Source organism: Engystomops pustulosus, chromosome 11, assembly GCF_040894005.1.
Source record: "Engystomops pustulosus chromosome 11, aEngPut4.maternal, whole genome shotgun sequence".
In the NCBI taxonomy this organism is placed as follows: Eukaryota; Metazoa; Chordata; class Amphibia; order Anura; family Leptodactylidae; genus Engystomops; species Engystomops pustulosus.
The window spans coordinates 46,581,868-46,599,537 of NC_092421.1; the positions used below are offsets into that span (position 1 = coordinate 46,581,868).

Consider the following 17,670-nt stretch of genomic DNA (forward strand, 5'->3'; position numbering starts at 1 on the left):
CCTAATAAAGTGGCCGGTGAGTGTATATTGCTGCTATACAAATATTGGTCTGATAAATTGTACCCGCCAAACATACAAAGCGCCCCTCCGAGTCAATTAGGGTTCTGGAACACCAAAATGGAACACTTTTATGAAAGAGCACACTCACTCCCCTGGAGTTAGCTGTGAAATGGGAGTGATAAGCCAACCCAATCCATGACCTATAGAGCAGGTGTAGTTTGTCAGGGGTCTCTTGAAGGCATATGATAGAATTCGTTATATTTTTTAGGGTTCTGATAACTGAATACCTCTTATTCGCTTCTCCCAATCCCCTTACATTCCACGAGTAGACATTAAGTAACTTTGCCATAAGGACAAAAGATAGAAGTATCTACACAGCATATCCCTCTAATAAGAGTAGTCATAATTGTAAGGCCCCTTCCACACTAGCGAGTGTGATGCGATGAACTCGCATCACACTCGCAACGCAAGCTGCCGGGAACGCACGGCCCGAACGCTGCACCGCGGGAGTGAACTCAGCATGTCAGTTCACTCCCGCGGTGCAGCGTTCGGGCCGTGCGTTCCCGGCAGCTTGCGTTGCGAGTGTGATGCGAGTTCATCGCTAGTGTGGAAGGGGCCTAATAGTGTAAGCGGCTGCAATGAGATAAATAGTTCTATTAGGCCATAAATCAGGGGGAGTCCCACCCAGAACATCATTTTCCCCAACCCTCCCAACTTTATGCAAATCCCTGGGGTATAAACCCACAAACACCTGAACGCTGAGTAGTATCAGGGCAGAAACACAGCAATGGATCATAAAGCTTATTATAGAGCAATAAAACTCTCTCCCTTACTCCTGCAATATAGAGCATAACCACCCATACCATGTTACATTACACTATCATTAGTATGGAACGAAAAACTAGCATAGAATAAAACCTGTAACATTTAAGTGTCATTAATAATCTTATCTGTTAATGTCCGCAGTCCAGACCAGTCCCAGTAGGATACTGTTTGTTTTTCACCATTATGGTGATTGGGCTCTTCTACCGCGGAGCTCTCTCGTGGATATCCAGCCACGCTGTTGCATCCGCCGCTGTTTCAAAAAAGTGAGTAGTGTCCATGGCCACCACTCAGAACCTGGCTGGATAGAACATAGCATAGGATAAGTCCAGTTCCCGGAGTTTTCGTTTCACATTCTGGAACTGTGCTCTTTTTCTCTGGACCTCAATGGAGAAAGCTGCGGCTTTTCTCTTGCCAATCATAAGATCCGATCTCTATTTTTAAAATGGAGATGCTTAACTAAAACTGGCCTTGGGGAGCCCCCTGGTGGCAGAGGGCAAGTGGGAACTCTGTGGGCTCTCTCTACTGCAAATAAAGGCGTGAGGGCCTCTTTACCAAATGTTTCCAGTAGCCACGTATCAAAAAAGTCGTCTGGATTTCTGCCTTCCACTCTTTCGGGCACACCAACAATACGTACATTATTGCGACATAGTCTATTCTCAAGATCGTCTGCTTTCGCCATTAAGGTTGCCACTTGCCCAGCTGTCTTTTTGACTTCTCTGTTAGTCGGGGGTATAAGGTCCTCCACCGCCCCCACTCTTTCTTCTGCCGCTGACACCCTCTCTCTCACCGTCTGCAGATCATGCCTGATAATAGATATGTCCGATTTTACATAGCCCATATGGTCAGTCAGTATAGTCAAGGCTCCGTTGCACTGCATAACTGCTTTAAAGACATCCGACAGTGTGGGTTCCTCCTCCTCAGCTTCACTTTCCGCCTGAGGTGTCTCTTGCGGATTGTTTGTTACTGGCTCACCTCGTGTACTCTCAGGGGGATTCCCCTCTTCACTTGAGCCGACGCCATCTTGGTCTCTCGGGCTTATCAATTCCCCGGTCTGCAGGCCGTCTCCCTCCTTCCAAGCAGCGGTGGAATTTGGTGAGTGTGAGGTGCGGGCAAATTTCTCCAGTCGAGCCACCACATCCAGTACTTTCAAAGCATGGCACGGAGGTTTTGTCAAGGCGGCAGTAGATGAAGCGCGCTGCCCGCCTGTCTCCACTTTACCTCCAGCCTTATTTTTCCCCCCTTTATCGGCTTTGCTGACCATCTTAGCTGGATTAAATATAGTCTATCCCCTTTCTGGACTCTCTTTTCACCTTTCCTGACACAAATCAGGCTGAAAATCGGGTGGGTACAGGATATTTTCAGGATTAAGTGCAGGAGCTCAGTCTACGTGTGACGGTTCACATGCTCAGCTCGGCCACGCCCCCCGTTCTCTCCATGTTGTTTTTCTCAAGGTCCTCCAGTTACCTCCAACGCTCCAAAACATACTGGTAGGATGATTACATTGTGTGCCCCATAGGGACTGATTTGGAAAGCTCTGTGTAGCACTGCGTAATATGTGTGCACTATATAAATAAAGAATTATTATTTTATTATGGAGCCTGGAGCCCTCAGGCTTATTAACACGCAGTCCCTTATCCTGGTGGTAGATGCCCTTTAAAGTTTGCCATGCAGTGTTGCAAATGTTGGTGCTTGGCAGACTATAGATACATATGCTATATTTAAATCTAGAACATGCACAGCAACGCAAAACCTCAAAAAACTAAGTTTGTAGGTTTTTTTCTCAGTATGCTGAAAAATTAAATGAAAATGAACAAAATAACTATAAAATTCTTGGAAAACAGAATCAAATTAAAGAACACTTAAATGATTTTTTATGCTGCTTTTATCCTCAAGGGGAAATACATTTCTTTAAAAATTATCCTTCAGTTTAAAATATTTGCCCCACAATTTTATTTAGGACATGTCACATGCGTGCTATGTGAACACGAGATAACCACCGTCTTGGAATATAATATTTTTTACATATAAAATTCTGGGGGCAATATAATTTGATAGGTGGAAAGATTAAAAAAATAAAAAATAAGGGGCACATCAGGGAACTTTATTCATCTTTCCTGACTTGTCCCAAATTCTGGCGTACAGTTAAGACCAACTAAAAGTAGGTCTAAAGTAGGAACCGACAGTTTTATACTGCACCAGAATTCATAATCACAGTGATAAATCTGGCGCAGCAAAAGACTAGTGTTTTCCAGCTAGAAACTGCCGGAACCTGAGACACATTGTTAAATCATCCCCACTGTTTTTGGTGCAAAACCACCAGAATTGTGGCGCAAGTGCGTTAATGAATACCCCCCATGTGTTACTGATTACAGGCAGCAAAGCTGTTTATTTTTGGCCAGTATTTGGCGAGTATGTCTTTTTATATACATTTGTTTAACTGTAGAGGAAGGCTGTCAGAATCCTCTGAATGGACTCTGGAAACAGAGTTCAGAGCTTAAGAGCCACACCCAGGGCTTCCTTATCTATACCCTGGAAACCAGTGTGTTTTCATTCTGAAACTCTGGGGAGATTTATTAAGGCACTTGTGCCCTATTTCTGGTTGTCAAAAAAGGGGGGGAGGGGATGAAAAGTAATTTGATGTTCACATCCAAAGTAGATAACCATACAATAAGAGAAGAGAGCGGATGTGTAAACAAAATAAGTACATTTAATTTTATTGAATATTGGATAAAAACATTTAAAAAGCCAAAAAAAGGGAATAAGAACAGAAAAGTCTCCCCACAGTAGATAATGCTGAGTATGCAAAAGTATAAAACAAATACCGAGGCTACAACCTATTAATGCACAAACAAAAGAACACAGTATATACATAAGTATGTTTGAATAAAGTGCATTATGCAAATTGAAGGCTAATGAATAAATATAGTTGAATATTAAATATACACTCACCGGCCACTTTATTAGGTACACATGTCCAACTGCTCGTTAACACTTAATTTCTAATCAGCCAATCACATGGCGGCAACTCAGTGCATTTAGGCATGTAGACATGGTCAAGACAATCTCCTGAAGTTCAAACTGAGCATCAGTATGGGGAAGAAAGGTGATTTGAGTGCCTTTGAACGTGGCATGGTTGTTGGTGCCAGAAGGGCTGGTCTGAGTATTTCAGAAACTGCTGATCTACTGGGATTTTCACGCACAACCATCTCTAGGGTTTACAGAGAATGGTCCGAAAAAGAAAAAACATCCAGTGAGCGGCAGTTCTGTGGGGGAATATGTCTTCTTGATGCCTGAGGTCAGAGGAGAATGGGCAGACTGGTTCGAGCTGATAGAAAGGCAACAGTGACTCAAATCGCCACCCGTTACAACCAAGGTAGGCAGAAGAGCATCTCTGAACGCACTGTACGTCGAACTTTGAGGCAGATGGGCTACAGCAGCAGAAGACCACACTGGGTGCCACTCCTTTCAGCTAAGAACAGAAAACTGAGGCTACAATTTGTACAAGCTCATCGAAATTGGACAGTAGAAATTGGAAAAATGTTGCCTGGTCTGATGAGTCTCGATTTCTGCTGCGACATTCAAATGGTAGGGTCAGAATTTGGCGTCAACAACATGAAAGCATGGATCCATCCTGCCTTGTATCAACAGTTCAGGCTGGTGGTGGTGGTTGCATGGTGTGGGGAATATTTTCTTGGCACTCTTTGGGCCCCTTGGTACCAATTGAGCATCGTTGCAACGGCACAGCCTACCTGAGTATTGTTGCTGACCATGTCCATCCCTTTATGACCACAATGTACCTAACATCTGATGGCTACTTTCAGCAGGATAATGCGCCATGTCATAAAGCTGGAATCATCTCAGACTGGTTTCTTGAACATGACAATGAGTTCACTGTACTCAAATGGCCTCCACAGTCACCAGATCTCAATCCAATAAAGATTCGCATCATGGATGTGCAGCCGACAAATCTGCGGCAACTGTGTGATGCCATCATGTCAATATGGACCAAAATCTCTGAGGAATGCTTCCAGCACCTGTTGAATCTATGCCACGAAGAATTGAGGCAGTTCTGAAGGCAAAAGGGGGTCCAACCCGTTACTAGCATGGTGTACCTAATAAAGTGGCCGGTGAGTGTAAGTAAATAAACAGTAGACCTACAAATAATTAATACACATTCAGCACTACAGTATATATATAAAAAAGTGCAAAGGATATTACAAAATTAGGGGAAGCTAAGTCCCGATATGATGTCAAGGTAAAGTGCAAGGTGCAATGGTGTAGCCAACTAGTAACACAATCCATGAAAATAGCTAAGCATTAGAGATTAGTAATACATCATATTACCCAGAGTGATCAAGTCCCAGTATCAGGGGGGAGACCAAGAATGCCCCACGTGTATCGCCCGACTAGTTTACACATCCGCTCTCTTCTTTTTATGTAATGATATTTCTGGTGGTTTTGCGCCAAAAACAGTGTCTAAAATGCCTTGTACCACAGTTATGAAGGCTTTTAGACAGTTTTTTGGCAGTTTCTCGACTTGTCTGGTTAAGGCAGCATTGTCAAGATGGGCGTGGCCGTGGACCCAACTAAAAGTAGGTCTAAAGTAGGTACTGACAGTCTTATCCTGCATCAGAATTCATTATTATGATAAATCTGGCACAGGGAAATACCAGTGATTTCCAGCTAGAAACTGGAGGAACCTGAGACACATGAAAATAGCTAAGCATTAGAGATTAGTAATACATCATATTACCCAGAGTGATCAAGTCCCAGTATCAGGGGGGAGACCAAGAATGCCCCACGTGTATCGCCCGACTAGTTTACACATCCGCTCTCTTCTTTTTATGTAATGATATTTCTGGTGGTTTTGCGCCAAAAACAGTGTCTAAAATGCCTTGTACCACAGTTATGAAGGCTTTTAGACAGTTTTTTGGCAGTTTCTCGACTTGTCTGGTTAAGGCAGCATTGTCAAGATGGGCGTGGCCGTGGACCCAACTAAAAGTAGGTCTAAAGTAGGTACTGACAGTCTTATCCTGCATCAGAATTCATTATTATGATAAATCTGGCACAGGGAAATACCAGTGATTTCCAGCTAGAAACTGGAGGAACCTGAGACACATTGGGGCTCACTTACTTATGCGGCCTCTGGAGTTCACAGAAAGCGCATTGTCCCACCATAATGCACTGTGCAGCGATTCACTAAGATTGTGTGCCCTATATCACGCACTGAGGTCTGACAGAGTTCATCTTTTTTTTTGTGGTGCATGTAACTGTATTAGCTTGCAACACAATTTGAAAGTTAAATCAGATCATCCGACGGCAATTCCCCATTTTGTGTCACATGGAAGCCAGGGCAGCCGCACCAAAAAAAGAACTTGCATGATGCAATCCCAGCGCAGACACCTTTATTTACCTGTCCAAGCTTTTCAATCCGCAAAAAGGGCGAACAGTCTGACGAAAGTGCCATCAGCGACCCTTAGTAAATGAGCCTGTGATAAATATGGCCAAGGGGAGGGAGGCCTTATACTACTAAAATCCACCACCTCCCTCTAGCCTCATCCCAATTAGATAACACTTTAGCTAGCTTGTTTTGTCTAGTGTGCCCTTAATGCAATTAAATATAAAATCTTATCTGTGTTGCTCTTTTATCTCTATCCACAAACCCAAACATCCCTGTCTCGCTCATATACATGCTACCAGGTTGGTTCCTCACCCTATATAATCCTGTTATGGACCAAGCTTATATTAAAGGAGAACTGGTGGCAGCTTATTTAGTTTGATGGTTTCAGTTTCAGAGGCTAGTGAAAGGGGTTTTCTAGCCATTCATGGTGGTGATTTTTTGTTGTGTCATATCCAGAAGTTGTGTAGACAGCTTTAAATCACTTCCTGCACCTCTCAGAACCCATGCGTTCTGGGAGTATCTATAATGACCTTGCGTACCCTTCAGCGGTCCGAAACGCCATGGTTTCCTTCACAGAGCCCCATTGTTAAATCCACCGCTCTGTATTAGACTTAGCAATGGATTAAATGATGATGGGGCTAGCCATTCAGCTTCTGGGCCAGCACCCAGGGGCTGGAAAAATTCACAGGGATTCACTAGACTTTCCAGCCTGAACCTGTACCTGTTATCTGCCCTGACAAAATAAATATTTTTCTGAAAACCTCAGAAAGATAAGGCAGAATGTACTTACATATGTACTGACATATGCCAAGGTATGACTCTTTAAGGGTACATGTAGAAAGAATTTAAAAATTAAATAAGTCTTATTATTAACTTTTAAACTTTGAAGAACGTAATGATCTATACATAAAATTTTACCTTAAAGACAAAATGTATATGCACAACTTTTTCACATGTTTTAATTACAACCATGGGGGATATATCATGGTGCACCAGCGCTAGATAAAGAACTTAGACAGAAGGGGTGGTTTAGAAAACCAAAAGAGGGCTGGAACAGCGCTATTCGGACAAGGGTCTTCAAGAGGGTTAAAATGCTTTATTCCATAGTAGACGCGTTTCGGGCTAATTAACCCCTTCTTCAAGTACAATTGGATAAAATAGGATGTGATTGTCAGCGGCAGCTTAATCCGCCAAACCATTTATTGGTTTGGCGGATTAAGGTGCCGTTGACAATCACCTCCTATTTCCATGGCGTCCCCCATGACGGCCCCAACTGGAGGATGGCCCTTGACCTCTGTAGGGACAGGAAGCAGAGAGGTTAAATGCCCCTCCCCCGCACCCACACTCCAGTGGCTTCCTGTCCCTACACAGGGCAGGGAGTAGAGAGAAGTTTCTCTCCTCGCTTCCCATTAGTTGGGACACTGAGGGGGGACACCATGGCGCGGGACCTATCCCTTACCCAGCACAGTTCCGGGCCTCGATCGGGTTGCGGCCCTTTCCTCTGCCCGCGGGGAACTGCGTTTTCTTCCGGCACTGCCCGCAGCTCCTGGAGCCTACGACACCCGGAACGTGTGATCCTGGCGCTCCCACGCACTTCCGGTCGACCCCGGCGTCAACTTCCGGTGGAGTGACGAAACCGGAAGTGACGTCAAAGCCGCGCGACCCGGAAGCAGGATCGCGGGGCGGTAAGTTTAAATTGCTCTAGCGTGGTAATCGCGTTGATCTGAGGTCTAATCTTCATTCTGGAGCACACCTCTAACCTGCGGCTTACGAGTTAAAGGTTCCCTTTGGCGTTTTTCAGGTCAGGTCTTTGGCTTCAAACACCCTGATATGTACACCTGTGTATTATACTGGCACATACTATGTTTTTATTGCACTATATTCTGACATGGGCCACGTTTACCTTATAGACCCTGGTGGATATCTCCTGGCTTACCGGTACCAGGTAAAATCCTACCCTTTAACCATTGCAGTGCTGATTTACAAGCCTTCAATTGTTATTATTACATTCTAGGCTGGCTGGTTACTGTAGTTCCTCTAGGAGCATGGAACCCTGCAATTTGGAGGCCTCAGGTCTGGACCTCATATTCCCACCTCCTGTGAGTAGGGGTTAAAGGGATTGGGTGGTGGGTCACCCGCACGTCCCGTTTATAGCAGTTCCTTATCTGGGCTCTCCTTTCCTTGATAGGATCCCAAGGAAAAGGAAAAAGGCCGTGCTAAGGAGCAATCCTCCTCTGAGAGGAAGAAAACGGCTCATAAAAAGTGCAACATGTGCTTTGAAAAATTACCTAGTGCATATAAAAAACCCGTGTGCAAAAAATGCTTGGATAATTTGATTCGTGAGGAAAGGACCTCATTCATGAATGAGATGCGCAGCTTTATCCAGGAGGAAGTCAGATCATCTGTGTCTTCATCCTTGGCTGCCTTTGCCCCCCAGGAACCACCTCAAAAGCGCCAGAGAATAGTGGAATCATCTTCTGACCCCGCTTCAGACTCTGAAGGTGCTACGGTCAAGGATTCTTTGGAGCCTGATACGTTCCCTTCCACCTCTGCAAACAGGATGGAATCAAGATATCTGCTGGCCTCTGAAGACCTGGAGCCCCTCTTAAAGGCGGTGCGAGATACCCTGAAGATAGAGGAGGTAGAAGAAACGCAGTCCATTCAGGATGAACTCTTTGGTCTGCTCAAAGTCAAGAAGCGGCGCGTGTTCCCAGTCAATAATCCAGGTCACTAAAATGACCAAGAAGACCAACTTGCCTTTTGAGGATGCTACCCAGTTGAAAGATCCGCTGGATAGAAAGGCAGACAGCTTATTAAAAAAGAGCTGGGAATGTTCCATGCTGAACCTTAAATCCAACATTGCTACAATGTCCGTAGCTCGCACACTGTTCCACTGGGTAATGGAGTTGGAAAAGCATGTAAGGGATGGAACCCCAAGGGAGCTGTTACTTAATACCTTCCCGACCCTGAAAGCAGCCACAGCTTTCATTGCAGACGCCTCGGCGGAAGGAGTGAGGATCAGTGCTAAAGAAGGGGCTCTTTCCAAATCCGTAAGAAGATCCCTTTGGTTGCGCCAGTGGAGCGGAGACTTCAGGTCGAAGTCTAAATTGTGCGGCATCCCGTTCGAGGGGGAGTATGTGTTTGGGCCCGAATTGGACACCATCCTGGAGAGGGCGTCGGATAAGAAAAAGGGCTTTCCAGAATCCAGGACCAGTCTGAGGAAACCATCCTTCCGTGACCCCAAAGACAGGAGACTATCCTTTAGGGGCAAGGGTAAACAAGGAAGGTGGAGCTACCCTAAAGGTGGAAGAGGCAGGGGGTTTCTACTCAACCCTAGTAACTCCGCTACGAGTTTCAGGAAGCAATGACGCCAAGGTGGGAGGAAGACTGTTGAATTTTCATCAGCAATGGATTCTGTCCATCCTCCAGGACAGCTACAAGATAGCTCTTCCTCCCACAAATTTCGTCCTTACCAGACAACCCTCTCGGGAGCTGGCGCTCCAACTCTGGGCAGAAGTGCAGAAGTTATTAGAGCTGGATGTGATTATCCTTGTACCCCAGGAACATCAGAGAAGAGGACATTACTCTCCATTGTTCCTCATAAAGAAACCAAACGGGAAGTCCAGGATGATCTGCAACCTGAAAGGGCTACAGAAAATTCAAGATGGAGACCGTCTCTTCCGCTTCAGCTCTAATCCATCGTCAGGCGTTCATGTGTACAATAGACCTGAAGGACGCCTACTACCACGTCCCAATATACCCCAACTCGCAGAAGTTTCTCAGGTTCGCAGTCCTGTCACCAGAAGGCGAGGAAGCTCACTTTCAATACAAAGCCCTTCCCTTCGGGATATCTTCTGCACTGAGAACCTTTTCAAAGATTATGGTCGAGGTACTAGCGTTTCTGAGAAAAGAAGGAATATCCATCATTCCGTACCTAGACGACCTTCTGGTAGTAAGTGCCTCAAGTCAGGAGCTGATTCTTCACAGGGATATCACCATGAAGACTCTTCAACGGCTAGGCTGGATCATCAATACAGAAAAATCCAACCTAGAACCGAGCATGAATGTGGTATTCCTGGGAGTTCTAATAGACTCCACACAACAGATGTCTTTTCTCCCACCAGCAAAGAGAGAAAATTTAATTCTCCAGGTAAACACGTTCAAGAAAAAGAAGTGCTGCTCCATAAGAGAAGCAATGAGGATCCTTGGGCTCATGACTGCATGCATCCAGTGCGTGCAATGGAGCCAAAGTCATACAAGGACACTACAGAACTGGGTGCTGTCCTCTTGGGACAAAGATCCTCGTCACCTAAACCAAAAGGTGGAAATTCCCCTCTCAGTCTTATGATCCATAGACTGGTGGACAGATCCAGCAAACCTGGAAAAAGGAGTACCCTGGCATCCTTGGCCAGTGACACCTATACAGACGGACGCAAGTCAGTCGGGTTGGGGAGCGATTGTCGCAGGTCATCCTGTCCAAGGATGCAAGCAGGTTTTGATAAAGGGCTGAAGACGAGTACACTCAAGGTCCAGGTATCAGCCCTTAGTGCCTTCTTTGATACTTCCTTGGCGGAGCACAAGTGGATCCAGAGGTTCGTAAAAGCTACCTCACTTAAAACAAAATATTCCAAACTGGGATTTGTCTCTGGTGTTGAATCACCTGACAGGTGTTCCATTTGAGCCCTTAGAGACTACGGACCTTAGAAGCCTAACCCTCAAGCTGACCTTCCTTATAGCCATAACCTCAGCTAGACGGTTAGGAGAAATCCAGGCTCTCTCCCTTAGAGAACCTTACCTTAGAGTTCTGGAAGATAGAGTAATTCTAACTCTAGATAAGACCTTCGCTCCCAAAGTGTCTTCCAGTTTTCATCGCAATCAAGAAATTGTGTTACCTTCTTTTTGCCAGAACCCTAAGAACAGTAAGGAGTCAGCATGGCATGCGCATAAGCTTTCTTCCCCTTATTCTTTCCTGTATACTGCAGCAGGATGTTGTCGTCCTTTCTCCAAGGTCTAGAGATGTCCAGGTAGTGGAGAAGACATCTCCTCACATCCAGAGATGTGAGGAGATGTCTTCTCCACTACCTGGACATCTCTAGACCTTGGAGAAAGGACGACAACATCCTGCTGCAGTATACAGGGAAGAATAAGGGGAAGAAAGCTTCCAAAGCATCTATTGCCCGTTGGATCCGGACTACCATCAAAGAGGCATATGATGCCGAAAATATGGACATTCCTGGGACTGTCAGGGCCCACTCAACCAGGGGGGTGGCAGCCTCATGGGCTGAAAAACGTGGGGCCTCTATAGTCGATATCTGTAAAGCAGCTACCTGGTCTAGCCCGTTAACATTCGCTAGACACTACAGATTAGATATCCAAAGCGCCAGGGACCAGGCCTTCGGTAGGAAAGTCTTGCAGGCAGTTGTCCCACCCTAAAGGTACTGGTAATCTGGTACATCTCCAGCTGGGGCCGTCATGGGGGACGCCATGGAAAAGGAGAATTATTCTTACCGTTAATTCGGTTTCCATTAGTCCACCATGACGGCCCATATATTTTTCCCGTCCCCTTTTATTTTTATAAGACAGAGTAGTCTTAGTTTTTATTATTTAACCTGTTGTATCTGTGTGTGACTATAACATACAATAAATGGGTTGCATCCACAGCCGGTGTAGTTATTTGGTAGCCACTGGAGTGTGGGTGCGGGGGAGGGGCATTTAACCTCTCTGCTTCCTGTCCCTACAGAGGTCAAGGGCCATCCTCCAGTTGGGGCCGTCATGGTGGACTAATGGAAACCGAATTAACGGTGAGAATAATTCTCCTTTTTATCCAATTGTACTTGAAGAAGGGCTGATTAGCCCGAAACGCTTCTACTATGGAATAAAGCATTTTAACCCTCTTGAAGACCCTTGTCAGAATAGCGCCGTTCCAGCCCTCTTTTGGTTTTCTAAACCACCCCTTCTGTCTATTGGATCACTGGTTAAACTTGGGTTAAACACCAGCACGCTGAAGGACAGCTTACGGATACTTTAAAAGCGCATTAACTTTGTAATAAGGTGAGCACACCTCTAGGGGGGGTCACTTCCTACATATCCCCATCCCCCTATTTTCTGCGTGGTTCCATTGGATACCATACGTACCTCTTTCTCCTTATCCTCACAGTATCATACGAGGCGCCGTCCTCTTGTTTGCCTTTGTTTTTTTTTTCCCCTACTTTTACATAAAGAACTTGACCGTTCCTCTGCACCAGATATTTCTAGAGGCTCTGGCCTCCCTAAATATACCCATTGGACAGACAAGCAGCTGGGCAATCCTACTCCAGTTTGTGCCTGCCGTTTAATTGCACATGACTTGTTATTTATCATTGCCTGCTATATATGATTCTTATAGATACAGGCATCTTGGTATGATATGTCTTCAGCTATAGACAAACAGGTTCTCCTGCCAGGCATATCCTTTGTCCCCCCCCCTTTTTTTGTTTACAGGCTGGGTATTTGATGCATTTTGCACTTATTCTGATTCACTCTGATATTTGACTGCTCATATTTTATGAATGTTTGTGGTGTGCTTTTTGTTTGACCCTTTTGTAGCCTTAACCCCTTAAGGACGGAGGGTTTTCCGGCTCATTTCTCGCTCTCCAACTTCAAAAATCCATAACTTTTTCATTTTTACGTGTACAGACCTGTGTGAGGGCTTATTTTGTGCGTAACAAATTTTACTTTCCCGTAATGTTATTTATTTTAACATGCCGTGTACTGCGAAGCTGAAAAAAAATTCCAAATGTGGAAAAATTGAAAAAAAAACGCACGTGCGTCACGTTCTTGTGGGCTCAGTTTTTACGACTTTCACTCTTCACTCCAAATAACAGGCCTACTTTATTCTTTGGTTCGGTGCGATCGCGGTGATACCAAATTTATATAGGTTTTATTGTGTTTTAATACATTTTCAAAAATTAAACGAATGTGTACAAAAAAGAAAAAAATTTTTTTGCCATCTTCTGACGCTAATAACTTTTTCATACTTTGGCGCACGGAAATGTGTGAGGGGTCATTTTTTGCGAAATGAGGCGACGTTTTCATTGCTACCATTTTGAGGTCTGTGCGACATTTTGATCATTTTTTATTTCATTTTTTATGTTATGTAAAAAGGTGTAAAAGTCGCATTTCGGACATTTGGGCGCCATTTCCCGCCTCGAAGGTCACCGCCGGCCGTAACCGTTTTTATATTTTGATAGATCGGGCATTTTGGGACGCGGCGATACCTAATATGTCTGTGATTTTTACTGTTTGTTATGTTTTATATCCGTTCTAGGGAAAGGGGGGTGATTTGAACTTTTAATATTTTATTAATTTTTTTTATTTTTTAAACTTTTTTTTTTATTTTTTTTTTCACTATTTTTTAGACCATCTAGGGTACAATAACCCTAGATGATCAGATCGCTCCTACCATATACTGCAATACTACAGTATTGCAATATATGGCGTTTTTGCAGGTCTTACATTACAATGAGCCACTGGCTCATTGTAACGAACCTGCATAAACCATGTAGCCTCGTGTCAAGAGAAGACCCGAGGCTACCATGGTAACCGATCGCCGCCCCCCGATGACGTTCGGGGGCGTGGCGATCGAAAAAAAGATGGCGGCGCCCGCGCGCCGCCGTCTTTTAAACGCCGCCCGCGACTTTGCGGGCGGCGTTTAGAGGGTTAATAGCCGCGATCGGTGCAAGCACCGACCGCGGTTATTAGCGGTGGGGGTTTTGTGCAAAATGCAAAAACCCCCACCTCTGTATGAAGAGGACTCAGCCCGTGAGCCCTCTTCATACATCCCTTATACCTCTGCGCCGTAGAGCTACGGCGCAGAGCGTTAAGGGGTTAAATAGGCCCTCATCTTGGACTAATCCGTATGTTCACTTGGATTCCTCGAAAAAATGTTTGTATAGCCTGGATCCTCATAAGTATAATTAGCACTTTGTACAGGCGTCACTTTTTTCACTTTGCACTTTGCATTTTTTGTTTGTATGCTTGTCAGTTTTCCACTTCACCACCTTGCATTATTATTCACGACTCAGAAATGTTTATGTAATGTTTACGTAATGTTTACGTAATGTTTACGTAATGTTTACTTTATTTTATGGATTTATTTCATTGACGTATATATTGTTTCACACTGGTCTTGTCCTTCTTACATTATCCCATCAATTTTTCAGTGTTTTTAAATTTTTTATTCTTCATATTGTATATGGTTACACCAGTCCTTTCATTAGGTGTTATTCACTTAATTCTTTACCTTCTCCCAATTTTCTTTCTCACCACCTTTTTCAATTTTTATGATTGTCCATGTTGGGTCATCCTATGGTTATTTATGTAACCCTGTTTGTACTCTGTACTTTATACTGAGGCATAACCAATACGTTTATATTGTATCGTGTTTTGTTATACACTGTTCAAATGCATACATATGTTGTCTTTTTTGTCTTCCTCTTTCATGTGCTGCGATCTTGCATTAATGCACCTTAGTGCGCATGTCTGGTACGCCGCTGCAGCTCCGTCCGTGGCGGGGGGGGGGGGGGCGTGTCCGGTCTTCAGCTCCGCCTCCTGTGACGTCACGGACCCAGCCCTGCTGCTGACGTGACTCCATGTGTCCAAACATGCGCCTGTTACACAGGTGTTTACCACATGACACTTATTGCTCCAGTGCGTCGGGGGCTGAACACCAGGTACTGTGGTCCACGGGATCTCCCTTTCACAGATTTTTATCCTTGTTTGGGTCCGATACTTTTTTCAAATAACTGCATGTTTATTTGTAGTATTCATTTGCTTAACTTCTGTGTCTGGGTATGAGTTTTTGTTATGTGGTGCAGTACACATTACTGCCGTTAGGAGCTGCGCTCCCTTTGCACTACTCCATTTACAGCTCTGTACCCTTATCTGGGTTGTTCATGCATTGTCTCTCCTGGAACTTTTTAGTACATTTTAAAGAATTTGTTATCAGTAAAGTTTCTCTATTTTATAAGATTATTATTGCCATGGATTTCCGTTTTTTCGTCTATTTTTTTGGTATTTAAACAGGTGCCGTATGGGTTCAAACTCAGCAGTATAGGGAAAAAGAGGATTACTGGGAAAGAAAGGAAGAGAATGTCATTAGTTACGGACCATCAGTGTTACAAATGTGTTTTTTTTTTTGCCTTTTTTGTGAGATTGAGCCCCCAGCATTTTGTAGTTAATATTTTGGGGAATTAAACAATAGGATGATGGACAGATATGCCTAGCTTAGAGGTAGGGGCTCTTTCACATTGGTGTTTTTCACTTCCATGGTTTAGTGATTTGCATGGATTCCTCACTGAGCCATTGAATTCTATGGGTGATTTCACACTGGCTATTAGCTATTGGCTATTCAATGATTCATTGTCTATGAAAAAAAAAATTGAAACCTGTTGATTTTAAAAACTGGGCATCTGTTCTCCCTTGCCAGGACTATTTCTAGGGTAATGTAATTACATCCATCTACTATTGTTCATACCTATTTCTGGGCTGCATTGTTTTCTTAGTCAAATGATAAAATCTTTATAGTGGCACTTATCAATCCTTATTAGAGATGAGCGGGCACTAAAATCCTCGGGTACTCGTTATTCGAGACGAACTTTTCCCGATGCTCGAGTGCTCGTCTCGAATAACGAGCCCCATTGAAGTCAATGGGAGACTCGAGCATTTTTCAAGGGGACCAAGGCTCTGCACAGGGAAGCTTGGCCAAACACCTGGGAACCTCAGAAAAGGATGGAAACACCACGGAAATGGTCAGGAAACAGCAGGGGCAGCATGCATGGATGCCTCTGAGGCTGCTTAATCGCACCATTATGCCAAAATTATGGGCAACAGCATGGCTATGACAGAGTGACCGAATGAGGCTAGATAGCATCTAAAACATGCAATAATTGACCCTGACACTATAGGGGACGGCATGCAGAGGCAGCGGCAGCAGCGGCAGGCTAGAGAGTGTCATGGAGACATACCCTAAATGGACTCAGGCTTCACCAAAGGAGGTGAGCAAGAAGCGCTGAAATGATTTTCTATGTGAACAAAAGGTTGACGGTATATTAAGTCGATAACACAGCATGGTGGCGACATAGTGACCAAGTTCCATAACGTATCTGGTGAAACACCCAAAAAATGAGCCTGCTCTTTTGATAAGGGGACGACATGTGGAGGCAGCCATGGAGACGACTTCCATGATTAAGAGCGACAGTATGGGGCATTCATATTGCGCTGCTATGATTGCAACTTCAGGTCTCCAGCATGGCGGCGACAGATAGACCGAGTTCCACTATGTATCTGGTGAAACACCTGAAAATTCTGCCTGACACAGCTCGTTTGATAAGGGGATGATGTGCTGCATATCCTCTCATGCTCCAGCGTCTGGGGTATAGAGAGTTGAAATGAGACATTGGTGGACGCTGTGGAGGATCGTGGAGGCAAAATGGACAGGAAGCAGCAGGGGCAGCATGCATGGATGCCTCTGAGGCTGCCTAATCTTGGGATGGAGCTGGCGGTCCACTGCCAGGCGAGCTTTCGCCTGTCCAAGCCCCTGTCTCTCGGTTCCTCCCCACCCAAAATGGGCCTGGGGGCCAGAAGCGTTTACTTTGAAAAAATTATAATTTTCAAAGCAGGCCGAGTCGTTTGAATATTTCACCTAGGAATAATGGAATAGCATAGTGGTTCTATTTTTAATTGTTTTTACGGAAATGGTTCCATGATTAAGAGCGACAGTATGGGGCATCCATATTGCGCTGCTATGATTGCAACTTCAGGTCTCCAGCATGGCGGCGACAGATGGGCCGAGTTCCACTATGTATCTGGTGAAACACCTGAAAATTCTGCCTGACACAGCTCGTTTGATAAGGGGACGATGTATCGAGGCAGTGAACTAGTAGTAGATTAAAGGTGCTGCAGTTAAAACTATGTTAGTTGGATCTTGAGATGGAGCTGGCGCTCCGCTGCCAGGCGAGCTTTCGCCAATCCAAGCCCCTGTCTCTAGGCTACTCCCCAAAGAGCACTTCTAAGAACCTTTTGTATAAGATCAAGTGTAGTAGCGTTCTTATAAGTTTGGGTTATGGCGGGTGAGGGGAATGTAAACAGATGCGCAAGAAGCGCTGAAATAATATCGGTAAATGATAAAAGTTTGCCAGTATATTTTGTGGATTACACAGTTAACAAGTTTGATGTGGAGCCATGAAAACAACACAAAATTCTGCCTCACACAGCTCGTTTGATAAGGGGACCATGTATGGAGGCAGCTATATGGACGACTTTTGGAGGCAGCTATGGCGATGACGTGTGGAGGTAGCAATGGAGACAACGTGTGGAGCCAGCTAAAAAGACGACATGTGGAGGCTGCTATGGAGACAATTTAATATGGATAGTGCCTGTATGTGGCAGTCCAAAAAAGTTTTCAA

At 44.6% G+C, this 17,670-nt stretch overlaps 1 long non-coding RNA gene across 2 annotated transcripts in view; it reads left to right on the forward strand.

The window, feature by feature from the left end:
- Positions 1-14,867: 14,867 nt before the first annotated feature.
- LOC140106364 (uncharacterized) overlaps positions 14,868-17,670 on the forward strand; it is a 113,278-nt gene continuing 110,475 nt past the window's right edge. For both annotated transcript variants that reach the window (XR_011850772.1, XR_011850771.1), the window contains exon 1: positions 14,868-14,937. This is a non-coding gene — a long non-coding RNA (uncharacterized lncRNA). The remainder of the gene's footprint in view (positions 14,938-17,670) is intronic.